The sequence below is a fragment of the Zalophus californianus genome, chromosome 9, assembly GCF_009762305.2.
Source record: "Zalophus californianus isolate mZalCal1 chromosome 9, mZalCal1.pri.v2, whole genome shotgun sequence".
Taxonomy (NCBI): domain Eukaryota; kingdom Metazoa; phylum Chordata; class Mammalia; order Carnivora; family Otariidae; genus Zalophus; species Zalophus californianus.
In genome coordinates, this window is record NC_045603.1 from 101719763 (window position 1) to 101734577 (window position 14815).

At 53.7% G+C, this 14815-nt stretch overlaps 1 protein-coding gene across 7 annotated transcripts in view; it reads right to left on the reverse strand.

Annotated features, from left to right (window-relative positions):
- Nucleotides 1–14815, reverse strand: part of TSPAN9 (tetraspanin 9) — a 196679-nt gene that overhangs the window by 86103 nt on the left and 95761 nt on the right. Inside the window, exon 1 of one of the 7 annotated variants that reach the window (XM_027594411.2) lies at nucleotides 13364–13383. The exons of the other annotated variants lie outside the window; for them this stretch is intronic. The gene's annotated coding sequence lies outside the window, so the exon portion shown is untranslated. Of the gene's footprint in view, nucleotides 1–13363; nucleotides 13384–14815 lie in introns of those variants that run through there. 7 annotated transcript variants of the gene reach the window in all.

The following is a 14815-nucleotide window of genomic DNA, read 5'->3' on the forward strand; positions in this document are numbered from 1 at the left end:
ATTAACCCCATTTTACAGATAAGGAAATATGATTTCAAAGCCCATTTCTTTACTCTCTTGGGCTCGAAACCTAGTTCCCAACCTTGGGAATCTTCCAGTCTAAAAGGCAGAATCTAAAAGCACAACAGGGAACCTGAAATTGCATGTCCTGATGAGAGGTCATTAGATAAAAGGACTTCATAAAAAAGGACCTCAAAAAAAAAAAAAGCTTTCTGCCCCCACTCCAAGACTGTATGTAGAGAAGCCCAAAGCAGAGCAATATAGCCAGTTCCATGACAGGACCAGCAGAGAGGGGTCCCTTGGACCCCCCGGAGTGAGTGTGGACAGGGAGAGAGGAGGTGTGAGGGCATCCCAGGAAGGCGTGGGTATGGTACACTGAGGGGCAATAAGGAACCAGGCCTGCCTGGAGCAGGAGAAGGTGCCTGGGAATCAAAGTGAGCTACTTTGCACAGCCTTGCATGACACAAGAACAGTATGGACCGCATCCTGGAGCTTCCCAAGCACATGACACCATTGGTGCCCTTGGAAGCTGGACCTGGCAGCAGCGTGCAGAGGTGAGAGGATCAGCTGCTGTGGTTGCCCCAATTTCTTAGATTGTGGGTGCAGAAGTAACGACCAGAGAGCAAAGGTGGCCTGAGACACCAGTCTCCTGCCCAGCCCTGATCCTCAACCACTTGCCATGCTCAGGGGAGCTGGAAGACACAGCCTGCCCTTGAGGATCTCTGAGCATGTGAACAAGGCACAGCCTGCCCTTGAGGATCTCTGAGCATGTGAACAAGGCAGAGCTGCCTTTCTTTTTTTTTTTTTTAAACAACAACCCCCCAAAAAGTGAAGCAAGTACAGAATTCCCAGAGGGGAGAAAGAGAAGTGAATACGTGAAATTAACATGCAAAGTCTCAGCTGACTGGCAATTGGGGAGCTGTGGGCTCAGAGTAAATGCCAAGCTCTCTCTGCCTCTTCCTGAGTTTCTCAGGCCTGCAGTGTGAGCCAGAGCTCGGCTTTGGTCTCTCACTCACCCACACACAATCAGAGCTGATGGGCCCACACAGATCCCCTTCCTGACCTGCACTGAACACTTCCGTGTTCAGCAGCGTGTGCAGCTCACGAGGAATCCTGTACCTCTAAGCTTCAAACAGGGCAGTCTCACAGAGAATTCAGGTTAGACATGCGGTGGTATTTGCTATCCTAAGGAACATGTGAGATGGGCCACCGCTGTAGGAGAAGGGAGTCCATCCCAGTTTTTAAACTCCAAAATTGGGATCTTTTTTGGCAAACCATTTACCAATGGTGCCAAAAGAGAAAAAGGCTGGAGAGGTCCCTAGCAGGGGGCCCATATCCCACAATGTTTACGTGAAGGCTCAGTAGGCAAGGAATGATTAGGAGGGTCCAGAGGCCGGGGGAAGGCTCTTTGCCAGGGAAATTAAACAGCTACAAGGTCATGCTACAAGGTCATGCATACCCATACTTGGCCAGGATTCAGGAAGGATGGTAACAATGCCAGTGAAAAGATCAGAGTAAAAAAGAACTAGGGGGTACTTCTATTTTGTATGTGTTTAATTTCTGAGACTCATAAGGAAAACACACAAACAAAGAGGGTTTGGCTGCAGGGGCACAGTTCACAGTTAGAATTGCTCAGGAGTGTACCAAGGGTACCTCGCTCTCTGGGAAGAGGTCTGCTCCTCCCTCCTTTGAGTCCCCAGCTGTTTGTTCAGCCTGCAATTACAGTTTGCCTGCATGCCTCTGCTCTGGCCACTGGGCTTCCCAAAGGAGGGAGGGGCTGTGTTTGAATCACTTCATCCCTCCCCCTGCCCACCCCCCCACCCCACCCCACACACACACCCCCCCGCCTGGGGGCGTGTCACAGGGACCACTACAGGGCAGGTACTCAGAATGTGTCAGCTGGTTAGAGGGGAAAGGCAGACCACCATGCCTAATGCCTAAGTCCTGAGTTCTCTCTAAGGATAGCCTGAGAGCCCCAAGTTGATTAACCAGAGGATGGGACCCAAGCCAGAAATCTATGGAATTGTTCCTGGAAAGCAGGCTATCTGAGGCCATCAAAACCTGACAAGGGAACTCAGGAAATTTAAATTTCCCAGCTACAGATAACAGAGTGGAAAGGCCACAAGGTCAACTGTTTTGTTCATAGCCATATTCCCAACACATAGAGCAGCATGGGATGGTGAGGAAACTGACAGATGGATAAATAAGCTTATGGATCAGAAGGCCATTGTGGAGGAAGACTCAGGAAAGGCAGGAAGGAGAAAACAGGGAAGACCGACAGGAACCGACAGGAACCAGACCACCCCTCCCCATCCCCCGGTGGACCACGCCTTTTGGAAGAGCTCTAAGGACCATGCAGGTCGGCCTCCAGCTGAGTCCCTGGTGAACTCCCTAGTCCCTGTGAACTCCGCTCCCCACTGCTATGGTCACGTCTCAGAGCCCAAGTGCTGGCTGTGATGAGCCCCTGTCAGAGGCCACTCCTGGCCACTGAAAAACCATGACTGTGAAGGGTCCCTCAGCTGTGTGTCCACATGCCACAGTGAGAGGTGAGAGCACTGGGCAGAGCGTGTGCTGCTGACCCTGCAGGCAGTAAGCTCTGAGGAAACAGGGTCACAGCTGTAGACCAACTGTACTGCTCATGACCCAGTCAGGAGTGCTGCAGGTCAGGCTTCTAGATCATGAGGAACCAGGTGGAAGGTGTGCATGGATCGTCAGGAACACCAACACCACTCAGCACATACCACATGCCCGAGTGACTGTGGGCCAGTTGGGCCCGGTTCTGTGAGAAACCATGGCATACGCTCAGATGGCGTCAATACCCCCTGTCCAAACCCACCACCCCACCCAGCCACGGAGAGCCGAGCTCTAGCAAAGTAACAGCGTGGAAACTCTCTGGGCTTTGGGACTAGATGGATCTGCGTCTCTTCCCCCCACGTATCTCAGTTTCCCCAACCATAAAATGGAGATGATAATCACACTTCCCCAGGCAGTAAGAAGACAGAGATTAAAGGTTAAAACCGCAATGCACATAGCACAGTGTCTGAGACAGAAATGTTCAAAGGAATTGAGGCACTATTATGATTATCAGCGTAATTATGATAGTAACTGTGGTCCCAGTCCCCATCGAATTATAATGCAGTTGAACAAAGATACAACACGTAACCGATACAAAATATTCTGTGGCTCCAATTCTAAGGGTAAAGACCAACAGCTCCTCCTCCTCAGACAGCCCTCAGTTCCGGGCCCCCTTCTTCTCTGCCCAACACTACTGCATTTGGCCATGCCGTTCGTTCCAGGGCCATCCACCTGCTGATGTCACCTAAACGTTTACCTGGGCCTGCCCCGGCTTCTGGGCCCCAAGTGCACATACCCAGCTCCCATTTGGCAGCCCCATCAGCTGCCTCACAGGCAGCTCCAATTTCACATGCCCCAGAGGGACTGACCTTGCCCTAGCCCTGCTCCCCTGGCCATACCCTCCCCTTCTCAATAAACAGCGAAGCCCAAGATTCACCCATGACTCCCCATTGCCATTTGCTCTCATTCCAATCAAACACAAGTCCTATCCAGTGAGCCACCCTCTACTTCCTTCTCCACGGGTACTGCCCTGGCCCCATCCTACGTCATGTCTCACCTGAGCTCCTGCTGCAGCCTGGGACAGAGCCCCCAGCCCCACCCCGGCCCCGAGTCCTCCTCACAGGACAGCCAACACCATTTTCTCACTCACCGTGCTCCCCTGTTTTCCTGAGATTAGGAGTGCGTGTATGTGCGTGTGTGTGCGTGTGTGCGTGTGTGTGTGTGTGGCTGCTAGTCTACTTTTCCATTGCAATCCAAATTCCTGAAGCATCCTAAAGGTCTGGCACCACTGGCCCCAGCCTACCTGTCCAGCCCCATTTGCAGGTATTCTCCTCTTGCTCATTATGCCCCAGCCAGTGAACCCTCCGAGCTCGCTTCTCCCCAGAGTCTTTGCCCATGCTCTTCCCTCTGCCTGGAACGCTCTTCCTCAACTCACTGCCTGACTTACTTCTACTCATGCCTGAGCTCTTGCAAATCCTTCAAAGACGTTTCTTCTGGTTTGCTGGCTAAATTGAAGCTCCCCTGCCCATCAATAATACAGTCTTGGCATCATTTGCCTCTTCCTGCCTAGCCCTCATCCCAGTTTGAAAGCACATGTTTCCCTGAGTGACAGTTTGCTGCCTGATTCTCCTACTTGACCATGAACTGAGGGCAGCAGGGACTGGGTCTGTTCTTCTCAGTACTGCGTACCCAGTCCAATGCCTGACCAGCAGCAGGGCTCAATAAACACTTGATAACAAATGAATGGGAGCTCACTGCAGGGCATGCACAGGGCAAGCCAGCATGATGAGGAAGGGCCTTCCAGTTGTATGGTCACCTCGGGCCACCTGAGCAACAAAACCTCAGGATACTAGTTACCTCTGTGATCTCTAGTTCCTCAACTACAGAACAGGGAGCTTGGACTAGTTGGTTCTTCAAGGCTTTTTCCAGACTTCCAGCCCTGCAAATCCCCCCTGTGAAATGGGACTGGACAGGCATAGGGTGGGAGAAAGAGTGTGCTGGAAGGAGAAGAGTGCCCAGGACATCCGGGAAGGGCATGCCCACATGCCCAGACAAAACAAAGCTTTGCAGAAAGGCCACATGGCATGGAGGTGGGGCTGGAGCAGAGATGACCCTGGATGCCAGTTAAAAATCTGCATAAAGCTTCCCCACCCCCTACGCCTCTTGTCGACTCCAACCCCTGCACCCCCCTGCCGCAGACACTCCCACCAAGATGAATGCACATCGAGGTCACTGCTTCCTCTGTCTGGAACTCCCTTTCCACACACGCTGAGTGGCTTTCACAGCCCGGGTGGCACCCGTGTGGCCTCCTCCTGAAGTGTGGGGTCCCTCCTTGGAGCTCCGGAGCCCATCAGAGCACGGCACTGCCTGTTCACTGAGCTCCCTGAGCCCGAGAGTGTGCGCTCCTTGGGAGCACGGGCTGTGCCATCACCTCTGCATTCTGGCCCCTGGCACACTAGCTCGCATGCAGGAGCTCTTAAACACCAAGGACGTGAGTGAAGCAGCGAGGGTCTCTGCGGGCTCTTGAGCGAGGGAGAGCCACACTTTAGAAAAATGCACCTTGGCTTAGAGCAGGGAAGTCTTTATGCAAAGAGCGAGAATGGCCAGTCCCAAGGAACAACAGTCTTTTCCTTGAGCAGGTGTACAGAGTGGAAGGGAACAGCAGACGCTGAGCCCTGGAAGCACAGGCTGGTGGCCCACCAGGGTGATGCCCACCTGGGCTCTCAGGCCCTTTTTCCCAAGAAAGTCCCAAACCAGCACCATCTTTCTTCCCAAGCCCCATCAGCATCCCTAAGGGGCCTGGCGTGCAAGGCATTGTGCTGGACAGATGTACCTGGACCCGCACACGCACACACACGGAGCTATTCACTCCAGGGAGACAGAGAGAAAGAAAGGATTTGTTATAAGTACTTATCAAAGAGGGCAGGTGGCTTCAGGGAGGATGAGATAAGGCCAGGCCACCAGGCACAGGGAAGTGTGGCGAAGCCTGAGGTTTATTGCCATGCACCGGTGGAAATTCACTGACCCAGCAAATCCAGTATTCCTGAACCACCCCGTGGAGGGCACTGACTTGCGGCCTGGGCCAGCACCCTCTGACCCAGCATCCAGCCTGCCTGTGAAGCCAGCCCCTGCAGCCAGGACCCATCCGCTGATTGAGAAACTGCTGCCTCCCCTCTTCCCTCCGTCCCTCCCTGGGCCTGGGACCACTGTAGGGAAGAGCAGCCTGTGAGGAGCACTTGGGGATGCTCTAAAGAAGATGGAGGAAGAAACAATGCCCCGGATTCCACCGGCTCTGAACCCTCACAGGAAGGGAGCTTGCCCCTGAGCTGAAGCGAGTAGGAGGTACAGTGTGGTGAATGGGTTTGAGAAGACATATTTGGGCATCCCCATTGGGTAGAAGTTGGCTATCGAAGGACTCAAGTCTGATGGTGCATGAAGCTGCTTGTGGTCTCTGAACTCCCGCCAGCCCCTTCGGTAAAGTGAGGCAGCAGCGCCGGCCAAAATCCCACTGCATCTCTCCTGCCTCTGCCTGCGGGCCCGCGTCCATGCGGCCGAGTCAGTCAGGGTACCTCCAGCTGAGGGGGCTCAGAGAAGCAGCCACCCCAAACCTGGAGGCAGCTCTCGTCTCCAAGTAGCTGGGATGAAAATGGTCACAAACCACACCCTTTGCCGTCCTGCAGCGTTCCTCCAAAGCCTCTCAGGTTGTCCCGGCAGAGCCGCGGTAACCAGATCTTAACGTGATGCGTACCCAACCATGTTTCCCTGACCCAGACTTGCCCAGCACATGGCCAGAATGCAGACGGCACGCACACACGTTCCCTGTCGCAGCCTCCCCGCCTTGAGACTGCCAGCCCCAGTCCGCCTCCCACCTGCCAGTCTCCTCACTGCCTCCCGTCCTCCTAATGGCCCCCTGCCAAATGTTGCCACCATCACGGACCAGAGGCAGGGCTCCGAGGTGCCACACTGCCCCCTCTCACCAGCTCCAACTCTTCGCCCGCTCTCCGGGTCTTTTAACACACACACTCAAGCTTGGCATTCAAGACCTTCTACACTGTGCTTTGCGGGCCTTATTTCCCACGAGTCCCTGGCCTGTGCCCTATCCCCTCAGCAGTCGGAGCTCCTCAGGGCTCCCCGGACACGTCTCCACCTCCCAGTCTCCACACTCTGGCGTATGCACTGCCCTCCACCCACGGTGGCTCCCCCCACCCATCTCTGTCTGCAGTAGGTGGGCCAGGACTCGTCTCAAATGCCACATCCTCCATGAATGAAACTCTGACCCTAAGGATCGCCCCCAAACTAAGAGGCCCTCTTCTTGTTCCTAACCTCTCTTTGGGGCACTCATTTCACTCTGACTTGTATCATGGCTGTTTGCATAAATGTCTTCCTACAAGACTACAGGAAGACCTGAGGGGATGAACTCACCTGTGTTCCTCTTGCAGAACCAGCCTGATATGTGGAGGACACTTCAGAAATGTGAAGCCAAATTAACTGAGTCCCTCAACATCATCCACATGGCCCCCAAGCATCACCCCCACCTCTACCATCCGTACTCACCTCAACCCATGTATTGGACACACCTGACACCGCCCTCAGCCTTTCTGGTGGGTGCTCACCTTGCAAAATCACTAGTATCTGTCCTCCCTTCTGAAGGCCCTTTCTGGGGTCACCCACCAGACTTGGCCATCTCCTGAAGCACCGGAGGACTCGGGATGTCCAGCCTGGAGCTCAGAGAATGCGGCTGTGCTCTGCGAGGCCCAATGGGTCTGGGTGGCTGCATGTCACTCAGCCCCCAAGCTCTGGCCCCAAGGGGCGCTTCCATATCCCAGTCGGGCCCGCTGCCAGGGCACACCTGCTCTTCCCCTCCCCCACAACTGCTGCCAGAGGAAATGCCAGCCCGCAGCCTCGGCCGGACACAGCAGGGACAGGCACTGAGCACTGGCACAGCCCCTCTCTCCCTCCACCCCCAAGCCTGAGCCTGACCAGCATCCAACCTGGCTTATCCCCGATCCTTCCATGAATGCACGCTCCACTCGACTGTGCAGCCCTGTCTGCCTCCTAAAGGGAAAGCACAAGACGAACACTTGTGCTGTGGGGAGCCAGGCAGAATGAAGGGCTGGGGCCCCGGTCCCAGCTCTGGCACTTACCATCTGTGTGACCTGGGTGAGAGGCTTAAAGCTGTCCGAGCACAGTATATATTGATATATTGTCTAAATGAATGAGCACACTTCCATTTTCTTATGTGTGAACGGGGGCTGGGTACGATTGTGAGGGACAGACGAGGCATTGTCTGGGTAACTGCTTTATCAAATGGGCAGAACCTGCCATCCACACACAGTCTGGATCCATCCCATGTGTTTCCTATGAGCTCGACAAAGGACACTGCACCGGTTACTAATCACTGACGATTTCCTGAGCTCCCACGACGTGCCCATCCTGGGCCCGCCACTGTGGGTGTTACTGAGGAGCGTTAGCCCTTAAGACCTAATGGTCCATATGGGGGAAGAGCAACAAAATGAAAGGGAAGCCGGTGAAGAAGCACATGCACACATGCCAGAGCAGGGGGCACGGACTGAGTGCTCAGAGGACTTGCCCAGGGAGGCCTGGCCTTTCGGGGAAGGCTTCTTAGAAAAGATGGGATGCATGCTGAGCTGCCATCCCTACTGAAGGAGGCAGAGGAGAGGGGTCCCAGATGCCTGAACACAGTGAGCAGAGACCTGTGACTCAGCTAGTTCAAGACGCTTTCATGCTTAACAGCGCACGTGATAGGCACCACACTCCTGCAAGATACGTAAGCAGGGAAGTTGTCCTCGTGTATAAATGAGGGAACTAGACACCAAAGAGAGGAGAGGGCTTGTCAAAAGCCAGTTAGCGGCAGAGGTGGGACTGAACCTATGTCTCCTGACTCCTAACCCGGAGATCTTCCCTTACACCCCGAGTGGACCCTGTTTTGCCTCACAAAGCTGACCCCTAACAAGGCATGCGCATGGCATGCTCCCTACACAGAGGGAGGCCAAGGGAAGGCAAGGAATAAAATGAGAGAGCACTCATGCATCGGGATGGTCCAGCCAGGAGTGACAGAGAAGCCCCACACTGCGGCACCAGGGGACGAGCCTGGGCAACACACCAGCACACCCAACACCAGCCTGCATCAAACCCTCAGCCAGCGTGTCCCTCGCTCTTTCTGACTTCACTCAGCAGGAATGCATATATGTGCTTTGCCAAATGAGAGCAAACAGAGGCCCCGTCCTCCAAAACCACAGTCCAGGTAGAGTGGAGATGACAAGCCAGGGGCGGGCTGGCAAATGCTTAACAACTAGCTCTCCCGTAGTCCTTGCCAATTTCCATGGTGTCAATACTTCCTACCATGGCCAATTTCAGGCTACCAGCGGCCTAATAGCTGGCAAATTTTCCTATCGTTTACTGATAGGCTCTTGAGAGCCAGTACCCAGAGGCTCCAGCAAACCACTTTAACAGCCCAGCTCCCTTCCCTTCAGAAGAAACTCCACAGCCAGGAGAAGAAACCCAGCCCCATCCTGTCCTCCCCCCTGGCAGGAAAGGTCCCACGATTAGGGTGTGGGAGTAGGAACGGAGGCCAGACATGTCACGGGGAAGGGATGGAGCAGTCCTCTGCCTGGTCTCCTGTGGTGCCCCCCAGGTGGTCTAATCACTGGAGAAAGACAACTGAAATTAGCTCCCATACTACCATGACCTTACCATGTAAGTCAGACCAGGGTACTACTCTGCTCAAAACCTTCTAATGGCTTCCCATCTCTCAGAGTGAAAGACAAAGTTCAAAGTTCACACACACACCACCACTCTCTCCACCCATGGCCACACCATCCATTCTGCTGTTTCTTCCAGGAGAACCTTTACGCTGGCTGTTTCCATGACCGGAACGTTCTTCCTCTAGATCTCTGCATGGCCAACTCTCTCGTCTCCTTTACACCTTCTCAATGAGACTTTCCCCGACCACCCCATTTAAAACTGTACTCCCCCAGCATGCACAATCTCTCTTACCCTGTCCAGCTTTTTCCATAGCACTTATCCCCAATATACTATATAATTTACAGGCATACCTCGGCGCTGTCGCGAGTTCAGTTCCAGACCACTCTAATAAAGCAAATATCACAACCAAGTAAGTATCACAATAATGCAAATATTGCAATAAAGCAAGTCAAATGAATGTGGGGTTTCTCAGAGCATATAAAAGTTCCGTTTAAACTACTGTAGTCTATTAATGCAATAGGATTAGATCTAAAAAAAAAATGTACATACCTTAATTTAAAAGTATTTTATTGCTAAATAATACCATCATCTGAGCCTTCAGCCGGTTGTAATCACTGATCACAGATCACCATAACAAATGTAATAATAACGGAAAGTTTGAAATATGGTGAGAATTACAAAAATGTGACACAGAGACCAAAGTAGGCAAATGCTGTTGGAAAAATGGCGCCAAAAGACTTGCCCCACGCAGAGTTGCCACAAACCTTCAATTTGTGAAAAATGCAGTATCTGCACAGCACAATAAAACAGAGTGTGCCTCTACCTTTCGGTTAACTGATTGTTCACGATCTCTCTCCCCGACCAGAAGGAAGCTCCGTGAGGGCGGGGATTTGGTCTGTTTTATTCCTTGCTATCTTTCCACCAAAGAACAGAGCTTCCCCCCGATAAGTACTCAGTAAGCACTTGCTGGACGAAGGAATGCCTGGAGGACGCCCCTGGACAATCCTCTAGGTGCCATCTTGGCTTCCCAAGAGGAGGCAACCAGGGAGTGAGGGAGCCCAGTGGTTAGTGCCCACCTGACTAGGCTCGGGATGCCTGCATTCTCATGCTGATCCTGCCACCGTGACCGGACACAGCAGCACCCTCGACCCCACCTCTGCACCTCATTTTCTCCCTTCATTTAGGCCAGAATGGGACCCTACATGGCTAACCCTGGGCAGTACCAAGGGCCAGGGCTAGGGCCAGACAGGACACCAAGCCAAAGGCCTCTGAGCTCTGCAGTAGGAGGCTCTACGGTCAGGTTCGAGGCCTTCCCTTAAAAGGTCTTAGGAAAGACAAGCTCTCTGCTTCCCCTCCGCACCACCCACACCTGAGCCCCCAACCCACAGCCTGTTCCCCCAGCCCTGAGCCTAGAAGAAATCCCCAAAGAATACTGCCCACCCCAGTGGTTAGAGCCAGTGGAGCCCCAACTCCAGGCAGCTGCCCCATCATGCCTCAGGCGGGCTCCCCACATTCAAAGCAGCCAGCTCATACTGCTATTTTAAGCTCTGCAGGCCCAGCTGTAGCACGTGGCCACAGCGGGCCAGAGGCCCGGGTTGGAGGTAGAAGAAGCTAACTCACTAAGAGTGCTGACCTGGGGAGCTCGGAAAGGGAGTGTCGGCCACCCCCTGTGACACCAGACCTTCCTTGGAGGGACCGGAAACTCCCAGTCCACACCCTCAAATCCACCAGCCATGGGGAAAGTGAGTCAAGAGCTGTGTTGGGCACACCCAGATTCCATTTCTGAATGTGACCCCCTGTGTTTCCACATTACAACGACTCCTAGCCCCACCCGGACAACCTCGGAATTCCAGCAAAGCTGAAGCTAGCATGGTACCCATGTCCCAGGACCTGACATTGCAAGGAGACACCAAAAATGCAGACTGAACAAAGGGAGCTGGCATTCTGTTATCTGAAAATGGCTTATTCACTGGGTCCCTCTCCACCCCTCTCCCCGACTCCAGTCCCCCCTCAGTGACTCCGTGCACTGCTAGACACACAGCCCCGCTTCACAAATACTTATTTATTAAATGATTGCTTCTCCATGTATTCCTAAACCAAGTATGGTCAGGGGACAAACTCATCCTTATCACTGTTATCATTATCATTCTTTAATTATATACATTTCTACTGACCTCAGCAGGCACCCAAACTAAGAATAAAGACCAAAGGAACAAGGAAGCAGAAGAGTTTAGTAACAAAACAGAGATGGCCGGGGCTGCGGCCCTTCCAGGGAGGGACCATCCACCTCCAGGGGGAGAGTGACACCGTGGTCTCTGGGAAGCATGTCCCCCGAAGCTGTGCGACACGGAGGCCCTGTCTTACCCACCCCCTTCCATAGGACATCCAGCAGCCAGGAGCTGGCTTGACAAGCAATGCACAGAACAGGAACTCTAGGTGCAGGGCATCCCACCCCAACCTCACGCCGCAGGACATCAGCAAAACCACCCAGGGCAGGCTGGGTCACTCGCGCCGGGAGCTCGCAGCACAGGTCTAATTGCTCAGTTTACGCAACATCAGCACCAGAGAAAAGGGAAAGGCGATCCAGAAGGTGCTGTAATTAGGGAGTTCTGGGACCTCTCTTCTTGCTACTCATCTATCTCAAGACTGAAGTAGTGACCCACATGGTAAAGAAACAGATTTGCAGAAATAGATTTGAACCTGGACTAGGGGGAGGGAGAGGGCAATTCCTTGAATTTTCTTGTTGGAAGAAGATGCCAGAAGCTATGGGTCTGCGGAGATCGTCCGATTCACTTCTCTCCACCCCTCCCCTTTCCTGGCTTCAATCAACCCAGGCGGGCTCTGTGGAACATTTTTATTGTAATTGTAAAAGCGATGACCACAGCTTGCATCTACAGAAAAGCGTATACTGTTCAAAAGGATCTCACCTAAGTCAGGACTTCGCCCTCACGAAAGTCCCGGGAGGCAGAGGCGCTGCACACATCACCGTATCTGAGGGGACGAGACCTGCGTCGAGCCCATCACTGAGGGGCCACGACAGGTCTCACAGCCCTGGCCCCGTGGCCTTTGCAAGTGCTGAGTTCCCTCCAAAACACATTTCTCTTAGTGTGGTTCCCAGGCCACCTACTTCCAAATCCTTGGACGTTCTGAGACCAAAGGCAAATTCCTGAGCCCACCCTGGCCTCATGGAGTCAGAATTTCTGGAAGCCGGGCCATGATAACCTCCTCTGTTAATAAAACCTTCAAGGGATTCTAAAGTGGGCTGAACTCAGAGGGTCCCTGGCAGCCCTTCCTTTCCCTACTCAAGTAACAACACAAGTCCGACCGCCTCCAGCAAACCCTCCAGGCCTAGAGGCTGCTTGGGTGCGAGAGCCCCACTGCTCCCTTTGGTTCATCTCCTGAAGATACATCTGCACATAATCACCAAAGTCACCCTGAGACATTTCTGTCAGTAATCTGAAGTCACACCAGCTGGGAAGACAATCCTGGCCAAAAGCTCCCCTCTCCAGCAGGGACATATCTGCCAAAATCACTCCGTCAGCCCCAGCCCGAACTCACAGACGTGCCTAATGAAAAGGGACGCAGGGGGGTGGCGGGGGGAGGGGCAGAGGAAGGGAAGGAAGAACAGAATGGTAGGATTAGGTCACTCCAGGGCTGCTTTTCTTTCCCTCCTGCATGTGTCCTCAAAGATACAGCGTCCGCCTTTGATTGCTCACTTTCAGATATGCCCTCACCCCAGCAAAGCTGACAAAGTAGCTATCCCTATGTCAGCCCTCGAGACAGCTCCAACTGGCACTCCATCATCTGCCCTGACCCTGTGTGCACCATTCTGTCGTGGACTCGGCTCCCGTGTGGCTGTCGCAGCCTTTGGGAGGGCTCCATGGCCTGGCGCGGCTCTCCACCAGCCTGCCCCAATTCTAGGCTTCAGTTAGCATCCCCTCCCTTGGCATGGAGGCTCCTCAGGTTGATGGCCCAGTTACAGATCTCCCCCTCGTCGTGACCCCGGCACACACCTGCCCTCCCACCCTCCCCGAACCCAGATCACGTGGTCTCCTTGACTCACCCTGGGCAGCCCAAGTGGGCAAGTCTCGTCTTTGCAAATGGACCGTCAGCTGCAAGAGAGCAGAGCACGAGTCAATTCCTGCTGTGTCCCCTTAGCATCCAGTCATGTGCCAGTGACTCAGGAAGCACTTGTTGAGTGAATGAACCAAGTCTGAAAATCTAGCCCAGTCAACTCCTCGGCAGTATCCAATGCTTCCAAAAGAGGAGGGGCAGCGGGGGGGGGGGGGGGGGGGGAGGAGAGTGAACCACAGGGTGAGAGAGAGAAGTGCTCACTCACATAAGGCCAAGAACAAGGCAATCAGCTCCCCAGGGAGCCTGGTAGGGTGTACCAACAGCTTCCCTACCTCCCGATACCCTCTGTCAGTAACCAGAACTGGCAAATTTAGCAATTTCCTCATTCCATCAGCAGAGCATCTCTCAAGCAGAAAGCCTGTCTGATCTAGATGAATTAATTGAGTAATTAACTTCCCTAATCTGCTCCCTCCCGGCCTGCCTTCCAGAAAGGGATAGCAGCACCCCAGGGGAAGGCTGAGAAGGGGCAGGAAGAGAGACCACTTGCCTCTCCAGATCCTGCAGCCTTCTCCACCAGCCCCAACTTGCCAGAAATTCCAGCCTATCCCACATCAGGCACAGCCCCCCAGACTTCAAACCCCCCTCATGGCCCTTCCAGGACACACGCATGCACACGTGCGTGCACACTGACTATGGTACCACCTCTCCATCAGCTCGGATACTGGCTGATTTGAGCTCAGTTTTGAGGCCTCAGTTTGAGGCCAGTCTTGAGCTCTGGCACCTGTCAGATACATCAAAGGAGCAGGGAGACGCAGGTGGAATGAATCTAGACAAAAGACTAATGCAAATCACAGAAGGTCTGACTGCTGTAAAGGGCTGGCAGGCAGAGTGGGGCAGTAGGAAGGGTCCACGGGATGGGGTCCCAAGATCCAGGTCTGAGTTCCCGATCTGTCTTTTAGGGACCCTGTGACTTTGGGCAAGCCACTCAACCCTATGAGCTGCAGTTTTCCCCATCTGCAAAATGGGCATAATGCCTCCCTCCCTTCCTCCAGGGCTGCTCTGGGAGCCAGGGAACTCAGGAAGCTACTGGCTTATGTCCAGTCTCCGCCCCTCGGCAGAAGCCCCCTGAGGAAGACCCTGCAAGGCAGCCAACTAACTCTGCTTGAGCACTGCCCGGGCATCATCTCCCAGCTCTAACTCCTGTAAAGCCGTTCCTTAAGCTGCGCCCCACCCAACTGCCTCTGCTTTCCACCTTATGAGACGTGGATGGGGTATGGGGAGACATGGGCCGTGAACTCGGTCACATCGGTATCAAAGCCCAGCTCTGCCCCTTGACAAGTTACTTAACCGCCCTGCACCTCAGTTTTCTGATCTGAATTATGAGTACAATAAATGCCTAACAACGTGCAGAGTCCGTGATCTATGCACAGGGCCTGATTCA